Source organism: Callithrix jacchus, chromosome 12 (genome assembly GCF_049354715.1).
Source record: "Callithrix jacchus isolate 240 chromosome 12, calJac240_pri, whole genome shotgun sequence".
Lineage (NCBI taxonomy): Eukaryota > Metazoa > Chordata > Mammalia > Primates > Cebidae > Callithrix > Callithrix jacchus.
Window position 1 is genome coordinate 51,114,847 of NC_133513.1, and position 20,673 is coordinate 51,135,519.

Genomic DNA, 20,673 nt, shown 5'->3' on the forward strand with positions numbered 1-20,673 from the left:
AGACAATTGACCAAAATGTCCCTTCAGCATTTGGTCAATTGTCTTCCCATTGTCCCCCCTCCCCACCCATTCATGCTACAAGGGCACAGAAATCGGTGCGCACTCAGGGAAAGGGCAGCCTGGACAGTCTGCAGAGCCCATCACGTTTCCTCCCCATTGTCCTGATGTTTGTCATTTCCTTCTGCCATCGAGACTGCCATTAGCTTAATAATCAATTCACAACTTTTGCTTAAATACATTTATTTTTAAAAGAACTTTATAATACTACCTTAAATACAAAATTAGCCTCACTCACCAAGGATAGAAGTTAAACATAAATGCAAACACAAGGAGAACAAACAATGGCGCTGTTTTGCTGCCTGCCTGCTGGAAGCTCCAGGTCCTGCAGGTGCTCTCTGGTGAAAAGGGACACCAGCAGGTATCCAGTCACTGGGGGCGTCCTTGACACAAACAGAGGGCTAGAGGGGACTGGGGGCAGAGGGGTTTTCTCAGTCCTGATTAACGTGAACTCCTGAATGCGAACAGTGACTTCTGTTTATCTTTGAGGAACGGAAAGAAGCTCGGCTCAGTGGCACTCTCAGGATCCAGGCGGCCTGTAACAGGTCTGTTACACGGAAGAGGTTCAGAGAGGTGTGCTCACTGGCCCTGGGTCACACAGTGAGTGGCCAAATCCAGCTTCCGACCCTGGTCTCTTGCCTGAGCACAAAGTCCCTCTTCTCGGCCACCGCCTTTTCTATGCCACACGGAGGCACTTCGGCAGAGCAGAGTCGCTGTGACCTGCAGCTGGCGTGGTAACAGTTTTTACACCTGAGGTTAACAGCTGTGATTTAAGAGGTTATTTGTCTAAATTTTTGGGAATTAGTTTCTCAGGGAGGAGATAACTAACACTTCGGGCTTGGGTAAAGCTAGTCTTTTTAGAAAATATTTATAGCATTTCAAGACAGTTTGGAGGCAATTGGATCTAGCATCTGCTATTTTCCTCCCTTTCCACCATGGCAGTGAAGACACACACACACACACACACACACACACACACACACACACGACAACAGCAACCACACTGATAGGAAATCAAGGCCCATCGTTTCTTTTGAGAAACAACATGAACCTGGCATGATTTCAGAAAGCTCGTTACTGCCTCTGGTTAAAACCCCAGTGCGCCGCCTACTAGCAATACCTAAGGCTAATGCTCAGAGCGCCGTGGCCAGCGGGCCAGTCCCCAAGGCTACGGTGAGGTTCATGGCCTCCAGAGTTGGGTTTGGCAGGACTCCCAGGCCAGGGGCTATGCCTCTCACAGGAAGCCCCAACAGCAAAAGAGCCCTCCCCTGAAATTTGGATTCCAGCTATAAACTGGAGAAACACAGGGAGAGAAGGCAACCAGGCACTGAGCTGGCCCATCTCTGTACATTACCTCAGTGAGTATTCACCCCTGTGAGCTCAATGACATCTATTGTACCCATTTTGCAGATGCCAAAACTGAGGCTTTAACAAGCCAGGAGACTGTCCTGAGAGCACAATGGCTTATATGGTAATCTGGTCCCTCTGACCGAACCAGGAAGCCTGGTGTTTCCACCTCACCTCCAGTGATCACCCTGCACGTGGCTTCTATGCATGTGGACTCTATACTCATCTGCTCCCCAGGGTCCTGCAAGTTGACTGCCTAGACCGGCCTCCAGGCCTTTACTCATGCCATAACTCTCAATACCAAAGCTCTGTCATTGAAAGGCTGCGTCTCACGCGGAGGCCCTCAAAACCTTCTACTCCACCCCGGGACCTCAGGTGGGATTCTGAGGCCCAGAGAGGGGAGGGGTCACTGGTGACCAGATGAAAGTGAATCAGGTCTGCTGTGAAAAACCCCAAAGCATGCTACTCCTGCTGTCCTTCCCATCCTGGTCCAGGCACAGGAGAGGCAGCTGCTAGTTTATAGTAAGAAGTCAACCCAGTTGGGCACAAGGTTGGTAGTGACACCAGGGCTCACATTCAGCCAATGGCAAATGGTGCTTGAATGACAGACCACCTTCCAACTTGTACAGGTCCAGCCTTTTGGGCAGAGCCATCAATCCCACCGCACCCCACCCACACCTGCCTCCAAGCCAGGGGACCCGAATACCCTCATCCATGATGCACTGGGACAAAACCCCAGGCCAGGCCCCCAGGGAGGCACTCGCCCACACAGCCTGGCTCCGGACTGACAGACAGCTCCAGGGAGGAGAGCTGTGCCAGCCTGGGGCCTGGTGTGCCCAATGCAGCTGCTCCCCCGGGGCTCCCCTCTCTACTCCAATGTCAACAGACACTGAAAACCTGTGTCCAGGTTGGCATCATCCTTTGCCCCACCCCCCAGATCCTGTTCTCCCTCCACCCTTCTTTTGGATCAAATGCCCTCTCCACTCCCACCCACCCAGGCATCTAATCCAAAAGTCAAGGAACCATCCTGGTTTCTCATGCTCCCCCTTCAGCCAAGCCATCTGCCACTTCCACCGCTCCCCCTCCCTGCGTGCGGATCTGCCCACTCCTTGCCAGCTCCTGTGCCTGGGTGGGGGCCACAGCCCCTCCTTGGCCTCCCACTCTCACTTCCTTCCTGCTCTTCCTTACAGCTGTAAAGCTTTTCCTGTTTACAGCCCCCCACCCCAAGCATCTCCATGGCCCTCGAGCCCTGTACAGCTGGCCCTGCCTGCTCCCTGTCATGGGTTCCCCACGTCCTCAGTTCTCAGGCACCAAGCATATTCCTGCCCACGGGCCTTTGCACCTGCTGTTCCTGCTCACCACCTCCTCCACCCACAGTGGTTGGCTGTTTTATAGTTTCTCAAGGGGTCCTCCCAGACTACCCTCATCTAAAATACATGCCACCTCCCCCACCCCAGCCACTCCATAACACGTCACTCAATGTTACTCCCATACTGCACACACTATAGGCTGATTACTGTTTACATGTGCACTTAGTCTGTCCCTCTGTGCCCCCCACCCCTGCTCAATGATGTTAGCCCCAGGAGGGTCAGCACCTCCTCAGGCTGGTTTCCTGCTTTCCATCCAATGGCTAGATCACTGCCTGGCACAAAACTGACATTTAATCAATGTTGGTTGAATAAATAATTGAGTGAACATTTATGATTGTGTCAGCTCACCGTCACCCCCTCGGTCCCCTGTCAGTCAGGTTGGGAATTGTCCCACTTCTCAGATGAGGCCACTGAGATGCAGAGAGGTGCTGTGTGGGGCTGGTAGCCCATGGTGGCAAAGCAGCAGCACGGCCTCCAGGTGCTAGGCCAGCAGTGCTTCCCAGGTGGCACCTGGGACTCGCCTCCAGCCAGACCAGGGAAGGGGCCAGGATTACAGAGTAAGAACCTATGGAAAAGTCATGAAATTGGGTGGCTCCAATATTTCTGTTGCAACTTGAAATGCTGCCTCTCTGAAAACCACATCCTGTCCCTGTGAGCTGGTCTCAGCCTCAACTCCTGGCCCCGGGCAGCCTTGCTAAGATTCCCCCCAACCACCACCCAGTTCCCTCTCTCCCTGGGTCCTGGAATTCACTGGCCCAGCCCCGAGGCTGAAGGAGCAGAGGGCGGGGCAACAGAGGCCTCCTCTCCCGAGTGAGGCAGGAGGAGGGGGCTGAGCCAGATTCAGGTCAGGCTGCTGCGCCCACAGCCCTCTGAGGGCTAAAAATAACCATGTTTATACACTTCCAGAGCCAGGATTTCTGCCTCCCTGTGAGAGGGGCTGCAGGCCACGTTCGCCACTGCACACCTCTGCTCCAACTGGGCGAGGCCTGGTCCAACAGGCTGGGACCTGGCCTTCTGGGTTTGTTCCCTTGGGTTGTTTGTAGGTGGAGGGAGGTGAGGAAAAGCTGAAAAAGGAAAAGCTGGTGACTCCAGATGGGAAGATCTTACTGCTAGGGGACAGCTCTTTCTCCCAGGGGGCAGGAGCCAGAGTTACAGAGAAGGTAGGGAAATCCTGACCCACGTCGGGGCCCTGGTGCCACGGGGTGGCTGGGAGCCGGTCCGGGGTCCCACCTGCAATGTGACCTGGAGCTGGCCACTCCTGCTCTCTGATTCTCAGCTGCCTCCCTGCATTGTGGCAGCTGACAGTAACTGACAGCTGCTCCTCACATCACATTCTCAGAGCAGGGAGGGACAACGGTGGAGTCTCAGTGTATGTGTTTGTGGTGGGGGACAGTGTGAGAAACAGCTCCAGCCCCTGAGGCCCCACGGCTGTCTTCATGCCAGATGACGGAGCACACCTGCCCGGACAGCCGTCACCTGGCCACCCGCCTCCCTCCCTCCCTGCCCTGGTTCACCCAAATGGACTTTGCCACCAGAGGGGCAGGTGCCAGTTGCCTCCTCTGCACAAGTAGTCCCCTCCCCTGACCCCATGGCTCCATGAACGTGGACATGCCAGTAAGATACATGAAGGCCACCAGACATCCACTGGGCCGAGGTCCTCACATGTCCCAGGATCCAGTAGCCCTGGCCTTTCTTCTCTGACTTGAGAGAAGAAAGCCTGGTTGACTTGCTGCCCCTCATCAGCAACAAAGTCCATGCCCGCTGGCCTGGCTACAAGAGCTGTGCTGCTCTCACATCATCCCCCCAGCAACCTGAGCCTTTGCATATGCTGTTCCCTCTGCCTCAGATGTTTTTCCCTCACTTTCAGACTGGGAATTTCCCACTCATCCTAGAGGACTTACTCATCCTAGAGGGCATCCTAGAGGTTGCCCTCTTCACCAGCACAGTGAGCTCCACCCTTTGCCTATGCTGTGAACCCCCTTCCATTAGACAGTGAATAGCACCCCCAGCACCAAGATCTTGCCTTCCTTACCCCTACTGCAAAGAACAGCAACTGTATGCTGAATTACCCATCAAAGGGAGAGCTTGGTCCTCCTCTCCCCTTGCTGCGGCCAAGTCCACACCCTGCAGCCTCTCCGTGGGCCCTTCATGATTCTGCAGTCTGCAATCAGCGCCACCCTCTTCCTTCCAAGGCTCTTGTCCTCTGGGGACCTGCTCCTCATCAGACCTGCGGTTTTCAGCTAGGTTTCTAACTGTACCTGGCCCAGCTGTGCTGGGATGAGAACAGCCTCTGCACGTTTAATAGGCATCCAGGGATGCTGTGTGCAAAAGCCCTGAGGGCACCCCCATGGCACTTGGAATTCACTCCCTTCAGATACCACAGCACCCAGTGCCCCGGATGACCACCATCCTCACCACCTTCAGCCACATATCTGCAGCACCGTTTGGACCATGCCCAGGCCCGTACCAGCCAGGGATGAGCCTCATGCCCGCTCTCCTGGAATGCAGCAGGGCTCATGGACCCCTGTGAAAACACCCTCCAAGCAGTCACCACAGCTACATCAGATCTGATGACAGTACTCTTCACCCCAAAATCTTTCCTTGTTGACCCTGAGTCAAGGACAAACTCCATCCAGCATTCAAGGCCCTCTCGGATGTGATCAGGCCCCCACTGAGCTCCTGGACTTTGCCTCCCACCCACCCAGGCCTGATAACCTCACCTGCCCTCTTTTTTTTTTTCAAAGATGGTGTCTCACTATGTTGTCCAGGATGGTCTTGAATTCCTGGACTCTAGTGATCCCTCTACCTTGGCCTCCCAGAGTGCTGGGATTACAGGCATAAGCCACCATGCCCAGCCCTCACCTGCCCTCTTTCTGCTAAGCATCCCCAACTCATCCTTTGGGTTGAAGCACAAAGGCCACCTCCTCTGGGAGGCCCTCCTTGATGCCCTCCCACGGTAGGCTGACCTGAACCTGTTCCCTTGGGACTCCCCTCAGCAGGGCTCTCGTTCACAGCCACCAACCCCTCATGCTATAGGCAGTATCTGGCCAGTCTTATTCCCTAGTGAGTCTCCAACCTCCTGGGGTTGAGCCAGGACCAGTCCCCCAGGGCCTGGCACTCATCAAGAGACATGCTCTGAGCATCAGGGTGTGTGGTCAGGTGGGCATGAGGTGATAAGTGACATTCAGAGTGGTTGGAGACCTGTTTGGGTCATAGAAGCAGTAGCGGTGGGACCCACACCGGGTAGGACCACGTCAGCACCGTGCTCCCACCTGCCCCCATAACCAGGACCTCCTGGTGGTAAAAGAAGACCCACCTGCTTTTTCAAATGCACCTGCAGCTCCTCTTGGTGCCTCACCCAGCCCCCGATCCTCTGGCAGGAAGGGACACTTCCTCCAAGCCCCAGGCACAGGAGGTCTATGGAGAGATGCTTCCCAGGCACATCACCAGGACCAGCCATCCTCCACCACCCAACAAGTGCAGGGACCTGGGCTCCAGACTGGGAGGTCCCAAGCGGGGCGTGGGGGCTTAGGGAGGTTTTAGGGAGCCGGGGAGAGGATAGGGGCAGACCTGGGCCGAGAGGCCGCCGCTCCCCGTTTCCAGTGCAGGGCAGGCCCCTGTCTTTTCCACACCCCAGTCTAACAAGATTGCCTCTTCTTTCCTGAGGCCCTGGGGGCCTCCCAACCTGCCTTCCTTAAAAGGCAAACACAAATGCAGAACCAGCCAGGAGTACATCCTAGCGTTCTGTGGAGCCATGGGGAGGGGAAGCACCTCAAAGGCAGCCTGGGGGAGGGCCAGGAGCACCCCTGCTCAGAGGAGTGTGGGATCCCTGTGCTCAGGGCACTCCCAAGGAGCGCTGGTCTGCAGCCCAAACACACCGACTCCCAGAGCCTCACAGTGGGTCCCCAGCAGGTGCACACAGCCATGGCTGCGTCAGAATGTGCCCTAGACCCAAGTCACCCTCACAGCCTAGGAATCTCCTGCTTTGGGGTCCAGAGAATGTGGTGCTCCAGGGTGGGTGGGTGTCGAGGAGGGAGTTCAGGGCTTGCTGGGTCTCAGGACCTGCTCCCAAGCAGGTGCAGCTGGGAACACGGAAACCCTGACTCATTTCTGGAATTTGCCACCAACATGGTTCCCATGGGGCTCCTCTGCTACTCAAAGCCACTTCCAGCCTCCAGGGGCCAATGAGACGTCTGCATCACAGTCAAGTCCCCAGTCTCAGAAGTTCTCCAGCACCCAGAGGGCTACTGACAGACAAAGACTGAGCTCACTCATTGCCCATCCAATCTCCTTGCTATTAATGGTGACCTCACAGGCCCATCCTCAGTAGGGTGCTGGGCCCCCAGCCCCATGCCACCTCCTCCACACGGGCACCCAAGGCCCACCCTGCTCAACCCCAGCCTCAGTAGCAGCTTAGAGACGCAGGTTTTGAAATCAGCTCTGCTTCCGAGTGGCTGTATGAGTGCAGACGCCCTACGTCAACTCTCTGAATCTTGCTGTACGGCCCTCAGGTGACCGGTGGGTTCACTGAGCTCATTATGCAAGAGTAATGCCAATTATGTATCAGGGGCTTGCAATGGACCAGGCACTCATACAAGTATTAATTCATTTATGCTCACTAGAGTCCTTGTAAAATGGTGGTCAACTATCCATTTTACAGCTGAGGAAACTGAGGCACAGAGCGGTTGAGTCACTTCCCTGAGGTTGCCCAGCTGCTAAGTGTGGGAGCTAGGTTTCGGAGCCTCCCTGTCTAGCTTCAGAGTGCTTGCACTAACCGCTACACTACACTGCCTCCATGCAGTTTCTGCCTTTTCTCCAATGCCTCGGGAGCCTGGCCTGGCCAAACTCTTCACTTCCGTATAAACTCCAGGGTTCCTCGTGCTTCAGGGCCTGGGCCCACAGAGCTACCCTGTCTAATAGCCCCATCTCCTAGTCTACCTGGCAGACACTTCCAGGCTAGCTCACACACTCCTTCCATTTACTCCTGACCCTTAGGAAGGAACGATCACTTGATCATTCCCCACAACCCCAAGTCTCAGGCTTCCATCGAGTCCTCAGGAGCCCCCAAAGGCCTCCGAGAGCCCGATGGCATCTTGAATCCAACAGGGACTTAATCAATGCTTGGAGAGTGCCTGCATGACACATGGAGTCAGGTCCCAAGGCTTTGCCCATCCACGTCTGCCTGAGATGGCCCTGGTCATGAAGCGAGAGGAAAGGGCACCAGAGCTGCTGAAGCCCCTCCAGGAACTCCTCTTCCTCACAGTGTTGGGTGGGGGGTGCAGTTAGCATCCGAGCAGCCCACAGAGAGGCGCCATGAAGACCACATATGTAGTGAGCACAAAAGCCCAAAGTGACAGAAATTGATAAAAACTTCACCGCGCCACTGACACCCCATATATCAAAGGCCCCAAATCTCATTCTCTGCTTGCCTCCAATTTCTATCAGAGCTTGCCAGCTGCACATTTATTGAGAAGTTTGTGATCTGACAGGCACTGTATTACCAACATTAATGATGCATCAGTCTCTAGAATTACTGGGGAAACAGTCCAATTGATTTTATTATTATCTCGAGTTCGTCACATTGCATTCCAGGCAGCTTGCTACCAGTTTTGAGCAGGGCCCAAAGTAAATAAATAAAGGTTGCAGGACCAGGGCTGACCCTAGGAGGGAGAACCTGGGCTTGTCCCAGGACCCTTGGTGACAGCCTTCATGCCCCTCAGCCTCCTCTGCCCTCAGTGACAGCAGGAGGGTCACTGAAACAGCAGGTGATATTGAATGGCAGACAGCCAAGCCAGGGGACCAGTCAAAGGCTCGGGCCAGGCCTCCCATTCACACTGCAAAGATGGAGGTGGCCAGTGGGAAGCAGAAATAGCCAGTGATGTCATGTGTCATGTGCCCCTTGGCTGAGGACAGGGAGCCAGCCCCATGTGGGACCCACCAAGAGATACAGGCATGTCCACGCCTGAGCTCATTCTCACAGCAGGCTGGCAGCACTGCTGGCGACCTGGGGGCAAGTGGAACTGGAAGATCTGCATGGTGCCCACCATGTTTCAGCTGCTCTGCCCCTGCCCATTGTCCCCAAGGCGCATGGGACCCTTCTCTGTCTCTGGCCTTCACACACGCTGCTTCCTCTGCCTGTGTGTTCTTTTCCCACCCCATCATCTCACAGGCCACTTCAGAAAGGCCTTCCTGTCTCAAGGCCCCCGCACCCACCTCTGGGTGGTTTTCTATTCAGCACCTGTTTCTTTCTTGGCGCTTGTCATAATTTATAAAAGTGTCCTTGATTGCGACTGGCTTGTTTACCTGGTTTCTCTCTGGCTCCCAGTAGACAGGGATGTTATCTGTTCTGGCCACTGTCCTATCCCCAGAGCCTAGCGGGGGGCTGGCACTGAGCAGGTCTGAGAGCAGGCACTGACTGAAGAAGCCGATCTCTATCAACTCCTCAAGGCAGCATTTTGGGTCAAGAAAACTGCTGGCGGTTTCAGAGACCTTCCCACCCTCACCTCCACCTGCCGGAGGTTCTCTGCAGCCGTCTCATTTCTAACTCGTTGTGCAGACGTTCGTCCTTCGGGGCTCATCTCCTGCCCCTCTCCTCCAGACCCACCCTCCACATTCAGCTTCCTTTCTCCAGCAATCTTCAGTGGCAGCAGGGCTGGTGGAAGCTGAGGACCTGAGTCAGGCCAGGAGCCAGGTCCAAATCCCAGCCCTGCAACTGAGGCTAAGCATGTAACTGTCCTAAGTTCTACTCAATTACCTCCCATAAGAAACAGAGGGGAGAGGGGAGAGGCCTGCGGCCCCACCTGCCTCACAGGGATCTGCAGCGGAGGAGACATCTCTATATGGCCACACACAGTACACACCAGGCACCTTCAGCGCTGCTGTCTGCTGGTGCTTCAAACCGACCACCAGGACACAGATGCAGGAACCCCAGCAGCCCCAAGATGTGGATCTGAGAAAGGCTTAGAACAACGAAGTCTGGCCCCTGAGGACGAGATTGATTGCACCCTGGAGATTAACCAGGTGCGGGGGCCACATGATGAACAGGTACCGAGGGGCCTCCTCACGGCAGCCTTTGTGCATTCCAGGCCCAGGGTAATAGACAGGTGCCTGGAGAAGACGGGAAGCAGCATGGGTCCGCACTCAGAGCAGTCAGGTAAGAAGGATGAGGCCTCCCTTATGTAACTGGAGAGACCTGCCGCACACCCGGAAATGCCGCACAGCCAGGCGAGAACTAGTTAGGTCAGGTGAGTGGGGTTGGCTCTGCACAAGCATCACTGCCCAAAAGCAAAGGGGTAAAGAAATGGGCCTGGAAGGGGTGGTCCTCTAACTGTCAGTATCATGGTTATTGTTTTCTTATAACAGTACTATTGAAATGAAATCAGGAGAATATCTGACTTAATAGCGTTCTGCCCTCAAAACAGATGTTTTTCCCTTGAAATGTATGTTACGGACATGACTGATTAACAAGCATTCACCATTCGGCCAGCCCTATGCTGAGCACTAAGTATACATTAGCATATTTCATCTTCTAACAACCTGAATTGCTCCCACTTTCTATCCATGAAAACTGAGGTCAAATGCCCAAGGTCCCACAAGTGGAAGACACAGGATATGAATCTGGGCTGGTCTAAGAGTCAGAGCTCCTGCAGCCAGCTGGGCAGGGACAGTCCCAGGCCTCTGATCAGCATCCAGCCCCACTGCTTGCTTTCTCTCTCTCTCTCTCTCTCTTTCAGGAAGGGCAGGGTCTCACTCTGTCCCCCAGGCTGGATTGCAGTGGTGCAATTATGGCTCACTACAGCCTCAACCTCCTGGGCTCAAGCAATCTTCTCATCTCAGCCTCCCCAGTAGCTGGGACTAAAGGTGCATACCACCATGGCTGGCTAATTTTTCTATTTTTGGTAAAGATGGGGTTTCACCGTGTTGAACCTTTACCCAGGCTAGTCTCAAACTCCTGAGCTCAAGCTATCTGCCCACGTTGGCCTCCCGAAGTGCAAGGATTAGAGGTGTGAGCCACCGCACACCTGGACCCAGGCCCATTGCTTTCTGAAGAGAGCAGTGAGTCCCAGCAAGGCCTTGGTCTTGTCCAAAATCACCCTGTCATCCACAGCAGGGCAGGGACACGGATAGACACATCTACTGTTGACTTCATCTCACTTCATTCTCAAAATAACCTGGGAAGTCAGTAGTACCCATTTCATGGCCAAGGAATCTGGGTCTAGAAAGCCAAAGTAACTGATAGTGGCAGAGTGAGTGAGGATTTGAACCCAGGCGGTGGAGCTCTGCAGACTGTCTGGTAGCCTCTGTGCAATGACCCAAGTTTCCTGGGACCTGGCTGGGGCTCCAGCTCCCTCCGGGTGGCAGGGAGAACAGCAGCCGCCCTGGCCCCAGTGCTCACGGCCTTCTGAGTCACTCGCGGGCTTTGCACCTGGCACGCCACGCCAGCAGCCTCGGTAAACAGGCCCGGCTGCAGCCGGACTCAGCCGGCTCTCGTGTGCCGAGGAAGCCAGGTCGGAGGAAGGGTTCCTTGGCATTTCCAGCAGCAGCGCTCTCTTACTCAATTAGGCCCTTTCTGTCCAAAGGGCAGCCGTGACGTGCGGAACAGGTCTGTGGTGTCAATATGAACCCAGCATTGTACGGCTGGGGACATACAATGCCCTCGGTCAACTGTTTATTTATAAATCCACCCAGCGCTCACCGGGGCCTTTACACTCGGCTCTTTCCCAAAATGCAAATTGGCTTCTTCCTGTAAGTCAAACCGACTTGCTCTAGCTGATAAAAATCATCCCAAACGGGCTCTTTTATCTCCCCAATACAGAAAGTCCTCTGCACCCACACCTCCTAGAAAGAGGAAGACTGTCTGTCTGCACAGTGCTTGCGGGGGACAGCCCAGAGAGAGGCCCTGAAGAGGGACGCAGGGGCATGGGAGGGCCTACATAGGGTAGTGGGAGCCAGGATCTGAACTCGCCAGCCGGCATTCAAATCCTGCCTACAACACCTTCTGGCTCTGTGGCCCTAATCGCTCTGAGTACACCATGTACGCAGGTGTGTAAAACTGGGATACCGGCCAGGCGCGGTGACTCACAGCTGTCATTCCAGCACTTTGGGAGGCAGAGGTGGATAGACCATATGAGGTCAAGAGTTTGAGACCAGCCTGGCCAATATGGTAAAACTGTGTCTCTACTAAAAGTACAAAAATTAGCTAGGCGTGGTGGTGGAACCTGTAATCCCAGCTACTGGGAAGGCTGAGGCAGGAGAATCGCTTGAATCCAGGAGGCAGGGGTTACAACAAGCTGAGATCATGCCACTGCACTCCAGTCTGGGCAACAGAGTGAAACTCTGTCTCAAAATAAATAAATAAATAGAATAAAACTGGGGTACAGGCTGGGTGCATGGCTCACACCTGTAATTCCAGCACTTTGGGAGGCTGAGGCAGGTGGATCACAAGGTCAGGAGTTCAAGACCAGCCTGGCTAAGATGGTGGAACCCTGTCTCTACTAAAAATATAAAAATTAGCTGGGCATGGCGGCACATGCCTGTAATCCAAGCTACTCAGGAGGCTGAGGCAGGGAACTGCTTGAACTCAGAAGGCAGAGGTTGCAGTGAGCTGAGACTGGGCCACTGCACTCCAGCGACAGAGCAAGACTCCATCTCAAAAAAAAAAAAACTGGGGTACAGCAGTCCTTCCTACATAGGGTTCTTTACAACAGTAAATGTAATATACATAAACCACATGGCACGGTGCACAGAACATAAAGCATCCCCTGAACGTGGTGGCAGTGGGTAGGAATAATAATTAACGGAAGCTTGGATCTGCCCCCCAATCACTCTCTTGCTGGGTGCCCTCTGCACCTCAGTTCCCACGCTGCTCAGTGAACCGCCAGGACCCTCTCTCTAACTGGCTGGTAGCTCAGCCCCTCAACTGTCTGCATCACATGCAAACAGCTTGGGGGTGCTGCTTCCAGTACTATCTCCTCACTATCTCATGGGTTTTTTTATCAGAAAAACAAAATCTGTTCTAAAAAAAAAAGTGATCTTATAGAAGAGCGAGTTACCTGACTGCCCCTCTGGCAGCTGGTGTCCAGATTTCAAACAGTCACAAGCATCACTTAAAAGCACATGCCTTGTGCAACGCTTGCTGGGGGATACCAGGGATCTGATATGAGTTTGTGACCAAGCAGACTCATCACGGGCCTCCAGGAGTGGGCAGGAAGTGCAAGGAAACGTCAAATGGGCCTAGAAGTCACCAGAGACCAAGAAGCACACATAAGAACCTCTTGGTGGAGGTTCCAAGGTTTATAAGGAGGTGCTGCAATGCTGTCGTGACGACAGGTGTGGGGTTCTGCCCACAGGGGGACACCCCTAGCCGCAGCCCACGCCTGGGTCTCCTAGCTCAGAACACCAGTCACACTGCGTGCAGCAAGATTTAGGTTATCAGCACGGATCCATTAACCGAGAAGAATACCAAGGCCTGGAAGAGAGAGGTGACTGACCCAGGATCACCTGGCTTGTTGGTAATGAAACCCAGATCCTGGGGTCGACTCCAATCTGGAGAACAGAGGGAAGCCAGCAGCCACAAAATGGCCATGGCACAGCAGCCACCAGTTTTCCAGAAGGAGATGAGAACAGACAATGTCAGTTCACAAAGAATTTCCCCTCCCTGTGCCTCCTTCACTCCTCACAGCAGCAGGCAGACAGGCTGGGTGGGCTTATAGAATCTCCCGGTTTTGCAGGTTGAGGGCCAAGGCACAGGCCACCCCCTCTCCACGAGGAGTAGGAGGAGTAGCCGGGCCAAGTCTGCACCCAGACCCTTCAGAAGCCCCAGCTGCTGCTGCCGCCTCCTCCCCAAGTCAGCAGAGGGGGCAGGAGCAGCACCAGCCCCTAAGCCCTGCCCCATCTCACCTAGCACAGGGCCCCTGGTTGGTCCTAAAGTGCACCTGAGGGATTCCACTCACCTGCCTAATTAATAGGCTCCGGTCTCCTCCAACCCAGGTGGCTCCCTGTCACTAAATCTCCTAAAACTGCTCTGTCCTTGCCCAGTCCGTCACACGCCTCCCCCTCCCCACTTCTAGGATAAGTGTCCCCTCTAATCCAGGCTTCCTTCTGGGGTCCTAGCCATCCCTAGAAACTTGGCCTCTGTTCCTCCCCTAAAGTCCCTGGGTGCTGGCTGAGCTGCCCTAAGCACCCCAAATGCACACCTCCCTTCCTTTGGTCATACCCGGTCTACCGCCCAGAAGTACCTTTCCTCCCCGTCCTCCTTGCATTGTTCTAGCTAAAGCCTCTCCGTCCTCAGTGTAGCCCTTAAATGCCCCCTCCTCCAGGAGGCCTCCCCGACCACTCTAGCCATTCTCATCTCTCACTCCTTGCAACTTCTAAGCCGATTTCTCTGAAGCTTTCCGCACTTATTACAGCTATTCTGCTGAGTAGTCAAGGTTGTTTCTAATGCAGACTGTGAAACTCCTTGAGGTCAGGGTCTGAGGACTTTTGCTTGGCCATCCTTCTAATAGAGAAATATTGCCTTAGCCTGTGCCGTTATAGCCCCTGTGCTAGGGGATAAGAGACAGGGCTCTGGCTTTGCAGAACAGCTCAAGTCTAAAAATAGGCAGCTGCCCACATAAATACATTTACCTACTTAGGTACCCACAAAATGTTAAAAGTTTAAATAAAAAAAAAAAAGGCAGTTGGCATTGCACAACATGGGGGCTGGAAGAGGGAAAGCAAAGAGGGCTGTAGGAATGAATGTCACCCAGCGCAGCTTCCCAGGCACAGGTCCCTCCCCTAGAAGATGCGAGAGAAGGTCTCCTGGCCGACTGTAATTGCTGCAAGAGATGAATCTGTCTGGGCTCAAGACAGCAGGGGTCTAGGTGGGGAGTGGTGGAAGCAGGACGAGTGAGTGCAGGCCCCCAAGGCGGGGTCCTCCGTTGGCACAGACAGGTAGAGGAGAGCCCTGGAACCCCAGCAATATAGAGGAAGCCCTCAACCTGGCGACAAGGCCAGTGTATCCCGATAGAAAAGGCAGCAAGATCTGAGGCTGTCAAACCTGGCATGGCCCAGCTCTGACAGCCTCAGGCCCTGGGCACATACATCCTTGGCTCCTCAAAGTGGGCACCTCCGAGCCTCAGCTCCCGCAGTGTGCTTCACTAGCCTTGTGGGTGGGCGTCTTTCCACTCTGGTTTTGTGAGCTGGCTGCTCCAGATGGACCCGGGAAGGGAAGCGCGCCGCTGCCTACTGCTGGCTCTTGGCTAGCAGTCCTGGCCACTATCTGCAACTCTGAACATCTCAGCACATGGCTTCATTGTTCTTGCACCCCAAAGCTTCTCTGGAGGACACAGATATCTGGAGAAATAAGTAAATGGGATCCCACAGGACAGTAGGATGCCTCTGACCACATTCCCACCTCCAGATTCCTGTCACCAGTCCCCCACTCCACACCCTGGGAGGGGACAGAAGGTCCTTCTCTCGCTCCAAGCACGTCTCTTCTTCCAAACGGGGTCTCCCTATGGGTCTTGAGCAATCCTGCCACAGCCATAAGGGGCCTGCAGGTCCCCATAGGGGATGCGAAAAAAACCCTCCAAGTCCCATGCCCATGCTCGGTTACTTTCAGCAACTTCCCCCACACTGCTCAGGGGTACCAGAAAACACCAAGCACCCCAGGCTCTGCCGCTGGGAATCCCTCCCCCTCCTGGGATTGTTTCCCCACCTGTAAAATGGGGCAGCTAAACTCAGTGATAGCCAGCTCTGTCCTGGGTCCCTACTTTCATTCTAACTGAGGCTTCAGACACAGCAGTAGGGTCATTCAGAAGGGAGGTGAGGGAAAGAAGGAGGCAGGATGAGGGAGAGGTGGGGCTGTCCCTGGCTGCAGAAGCCTTAAAAGCTGGTAAAAGGCTTAATCCTGCATAATGATTTACAAAGTGACAAGTAAAATAGATTTACCGTGACAGCTTGAAAGGAGAGCCACAGAAATAAAATTACACTCTGGCGCACCCCGTCTCTCTACAACCTGTCCCCTCCCTTCCAAAAGCCAGGAGCTTGTAAGGGCACACATGGACATGTGCACGGGTAAAAAGGGAGCAGGTGGCCTGGGGGGTGGGGGGTAGGGGAGTGAGAGAGGAAAAGGGACAGAGGAAGGCTGTCCCAGCTGTGGCCAGTGGAGTCTTGCTCATGCCCATGGAGGTGGTGATCTCGGTGGCCCTCCAAACAGACACACCCTCCCTGGGAGTTCAACTTCAGGGAGCACGCAGCAGGAACCCCAAGTGCCCCCTGCACCCAGAACCCCCAATTTCTACCGTATTCTTCTGATCCAACACAGCAGTCTCAGTGCCCCTGAGGTTTTCAGAGTCCAGGGAAAGGGGTCCAATGCGTCCGCTGGAAGGAGGCAAGGACTCCAACTGCACCAGACCTAACCAAACGAGAGCGAACGGGAGAAGGCACAACACACCCCGAGCTGAGTTCATTTCAGAGAAGGAAAGTGAGCGGGGCAGATGGGTAGCACCTTCGAGGTAGATGCCACTCTTCCACGGTCTGTGTCTGCACAAGTGCCAAGGGCTACTTTCTCCTTCACTGACATGGGCCCGCATGGTTCCATCCGGGTGGGGAGAATGATCTCGTGTGCGAGCGGAGGCTTCAGCCGCAAACCACAGCGTTCTCCTTCCTGGCAATGAACCCCACCAGCTGCTTCGGGCTCTGAGGCTACCTGTCCACCTCCCCAAGTGTGGCACTGGCCCAGGCACCTGCTCAGAGCTGTCCTGTCAGAAGGGCAGGGGTGGCCACCAGATACTCACTGGTACCAACAGCCATAGACTGGAAAAGAAAAATCAAGTTGTGGCCTCACGCAGGGAGTAGAAGACCCAATATCCTGCGCAGCTGTGGAAGCTGAACACCTTCAACCTGAAGCTGGCTGAACAGCTCCAGCTTCCTCCTCTGAAAAGGGGATAACACCAGCAACATCAGAGGGGTGCTGCTGCGACAGTCTCCACACCTGAAAGTAACAAGCCTGGTGCAGGACGGGTGTCCCCAAGGATGTGAGCTTTGCCTGGGATGAGTGAGGACTGAAATGTATTTGCAGTGGGGATGGCTAAATGGAAGCTCTGATCTCAGACCTGGATTAGGAAACGCACCTGCTCATAACCCGCCCACCTTCCCCAGGTCCCAGGGAGCAGCCAGCATTGCAGCAGAGAAAAGACCGCAGAGACAGAACAGCAGTCTGTCTCAAGCCTTCTGCAGCCTCTGCTCAAAGCCTGGAGTCTCTGTGAAGGTTGGTGGAGGCTCCCACGTGTCACTCTCTGTCACCCTCTCACTGGCAACTCACAGCTCAACAAAATGGTGTCCTGCACCTTTAACCAACAGAACCCAGGGCCGTGCCTAGGCAGGTCTGCACACCCGTGTTTACCCAGCACCATGACAGGCTGGAGCCCATTTGCCCGAAGACTTGCCTGGTGCACAGGCTATGCATACGAGGCCCCAGCCCCTGGCCCTGCCCGGGGAGTTTTGCCCAAGAAGCCCTGTGGCCTGGCCCAGCCTGCTGTTGCCGAGCCAATTCTCCCAGGAAGCCAAGCCTGGGCAGTGGCAATGCAGCCACAGCAAGCTCACAGGTATCCTCAGACCCCAGTAGCTTTAGGAAGGGGAAGGGAGGGAAGGGGGGTGGGGAGGAGAGGGGAGAGGAGAGGAGAGGAGGGGAGGAGAGGTGCTCCTGGGAGCCTGGCATGGCCCAGCCACCTCTCTGGCTCTAGCTGGGAGGAGTAAGGGCAAAAGAAGGGGCCAGGGGTCAGATCATGCACACGGTCCACACCACAAAACCGACCAGCTCTGTGTAAAGGGTAGTCATCATTTATTATTCACCTCGCAGGGAGCGCATTGAAATGTTTGCTAGATCCAAGCTGGTGCTGCTGAGTGCTGGGAGTCAGAGCCTGGCTCTGGCTGGGGTATTCTAAAGGTAGCTGCGATCCTGCCAAGCAAGGGCTGCAACACTGGTCAGGAAGCAGCACCTGGGGAACTGGGGCAAGGGAAGGACCAATCCACTTCACTTGGCTGGTGCGCGAGTGCAAGCTGAGGCCTGGGCAGAGTGCGCAGGATGCCTAGGAGTTCTCCAGGCAGACAGAACAGAGAGGAACATGATGTGCAAAACACACCCAAGTGAAAGTTCATCTGCAGCCAGAGAATGAAGGGCACTGAGTGTCAGATCGTAGCTAGTAGAGAGGCATGAAGGAGTTTTAAGTAGAGTGGAAGAGGCGACAGATCAGGAGTGCCTTTTATTCAGGCTCACACTAGTAGCCAAGTGGAGGGACGATGGAAAAGGGGAAGCTGGAGATGAACACCTGAGGGAGAAGGCTGCTCCCTTGGGATGTACAGAGGAGAGGCTGCTTCAGAAACATCCAGAAGGTGGAGTCCAAAGACATCAGTTCCCTGACTACATACTCCCATAAACCATGCTCTGAGCAGGGCAAGGGGGACATGGAAACCCAATGTCATGGGGTACAGTTTTGGGGAGGGGTCAAAATGACTTCCCAACTCCAGCCAGGATGATTCGACAATGTCAGCCCACTCCTAATCCATGGTGGCTATATGAGGATTAGAACCAGGCTCCCCTTTCTCAAAACACTTTACCACCACCTGCCAGAAAATCATCTAATACCCATATAATGTGAGGGGACTAAAATGTGAGCTGTGCAGTGCGCAACCTGCACTACCACACACAGCTGTCCTAGTAGACACAACGCCACTGAACAAGCAACGGGAAGATGGAGGGTTAGAGACCTGGGGTTAAGGCAGGTAGGAAAGGCAGATAAAATCTAATCTAACACACTAAGAAGTTAAAAACACTTAACAAAACAAAGAACAGCAAAGCAGTGTTTACTAACCCTCCCTGCCTTTTTGGCATGAGAAATTCAAATAAAAAGAGAGGTGGAATTATTTGCTGTATGGAATCTGAAAGAGAAAAAATAGTTGCAGAGACCAGGTAAATAAAGGAAATGCAAAAACGCACATCAGAAAGCACTGGTTTTAAAAGGAAGAGGTTGGCCAAAGGTATAGAAAACCTTTGGCCACAGAGCTTCCAAAAAGATTATCTGAAAAAAAAAAAAAAATCCCACCAGCTTAGGCAACAAAGCAAGACTCCTGTCTTTATTTAAAAAAAAAATTTTTTTTAATAGCCAGAAGTGATGGCTCGTGCCGGTAGTCCCAGCTACTCAGGAGGAAGAGATGGGAGGATCGCTTGAGCCACGAGTTCGAGATTACAGTAAGCCATGATCACAGCACTGTACTCCAGCCTGGGTCACAGACTGAGACCTGGTTTCTAAAAAATAAAATAAAGTAATAAAAATTAAAAAGGGCCAGGTGCAGTTGCTCATGCCTATAATCTCAACACTTTGGGAGGCCGAGGTGGGTAGATCACGAGGAAGCTGCAGTGAGCCAAGATTGCGCCACTGCACTCCAGCCTGGGCAACAGAATGAGACTCCGTCTCAAAAACAAAAAAGATTCTATATGCTCAACAAGCAAACGTAACTGTGTAAAATCTGAGAAAACTGGGCTTAATAACCAACTGAACTATCTACATACCTGAAGGGTTTCACTCTGTCATTCAAGAAGTCATCAGGCTTTACTGGGCATCTTCTCTGCTCCACGTCTTGTCTGGGGATAGAGGAATAAGACCCAGCTGGAACAGGGGGGAAAGTGAAGGCTGAGGGCTGGGGGAGCCCAGAGGAGAATATCTGAGAAGCCCTTGGGAGGAGGGGATGTAAACCGAAGTTTGCCAGGTGAGGACAGGCAGGGAGACACACTGTCACTGTCCACAGGATGAAGTGTGAAGCCCTGTCAACCACGGCAAGGCCCTTTTTTAACAGAAGTGAGAATTTTCTAAGTTGAGGTGAGACCACATCTTGGGGGTGTGGTGCAGGGAGCCTTGCCTATCCTGGAGGTAAAAATGCCCCAACAGGCTCCAAAGGACAGTCCCAGCTAGAAGGGGACTCAATGGACTAAGGGCAGAGAGACAAGGGCTTGTCAGGGCCAGGAAGCTGAGGGGTGGCAGAGATGGGCAGTGGGTATCCTCCCCTTACCTGGGCCCTTCCAATGCCCAATGCTGCCCTAAAGGTTTTGTCCAACTCCAACCCTATAAAGCCAGGGAGCAATGGCAGGCGGGGAAGGCACACTGTGACAGCTACTCAGGTCCCTGGCCACTGGGCCCAGCTCAGAAAGAGGGAGAGGCACTTCTCATCCCAGAATAAGAGTCTCATTCTGAAAAGGTCTGGGCTTTTGTTTCCTGCAAAAGAGGTTCTTGGCCGGGTGCAGTGGTTCATGCCTGTAATCCCAGCACTATGGGAGGCTGAGGCAGGTGGATCACTAGGTCAAGAGGTCGAGACCATCCTCGCCAACATGGCAAAACCCCACCTCTACTAAAAATACAAAAATTAGCTGGGCGTGGTGGCGTATGCCTGTAATCCCAGCTACTAAGGAGGCTGAGGCAGGAGAATCGCTTGAACCCGGGAGGCGGTGGTTGCGGTGAGCCAAGATCGTGCTATTGCACTCCAGCCTGGGCAATGGGAGCGAAAATCCCATCTCAAAAAAAAAAAAAAAAGAAGTTCTCAGGGGCATCTCTTGGGCAGAAGCCTGTTGCCTGCTGCTGATAATCCTAACAAGTGTGTTTACTGGGCTCCGGAAATCACGAGCTGCCTTCCTCTGCCTCCCCTCCTGGTATCCCTCGGAAGCAAGCACCCTCTGCCCATTTTTTGGATGAGCAGGTAGACTCAGGGAGCCATGCAGAGCCTCACATCCCAGGTCACTCTTTCTGGGTCTGTGGTGAGGTCCAGACGGCACCTGAGTGCCAGGCGGGAGTCAGGGTGTGAGGCAGGCTGAGGCCTCTGCCGACTCTGACCAATGGCACGTGCAAATGGCAGGTGGGAACTCAAC

At 54.0% G+C, this 20,673-nt stretch overlaps 1 protein-coding gene across 11 annotated transcripts in view; it reads right to left on the reverse strand.

The window, feature by feature from the left end:
* The window catches only part of ZMIZ1 (zinc finger MIZ-type containing 1), a 241,271-nt gene that overhangs the window by 203,853 nt on the left and 16,745 nt on the right, over window positions 1-20,673 (reverse strand). For 2 of the 11 annotated variants that reach the window (XM_035267857.3, XM_078345477.1), the window contains exon 2: window positions 19,327-19,398. The exons of the other annotated variants lie outside the window; for them this stretch is intronic. The gene's annotated coding sequence lies outside the window, so the exon portion shown is untranslated. The remainder of the gene's footprint in view (window positions 1-19,326; window positions 19,399-20,673) is intronic. 11 annotated transcript variants of the gene reach the window in all.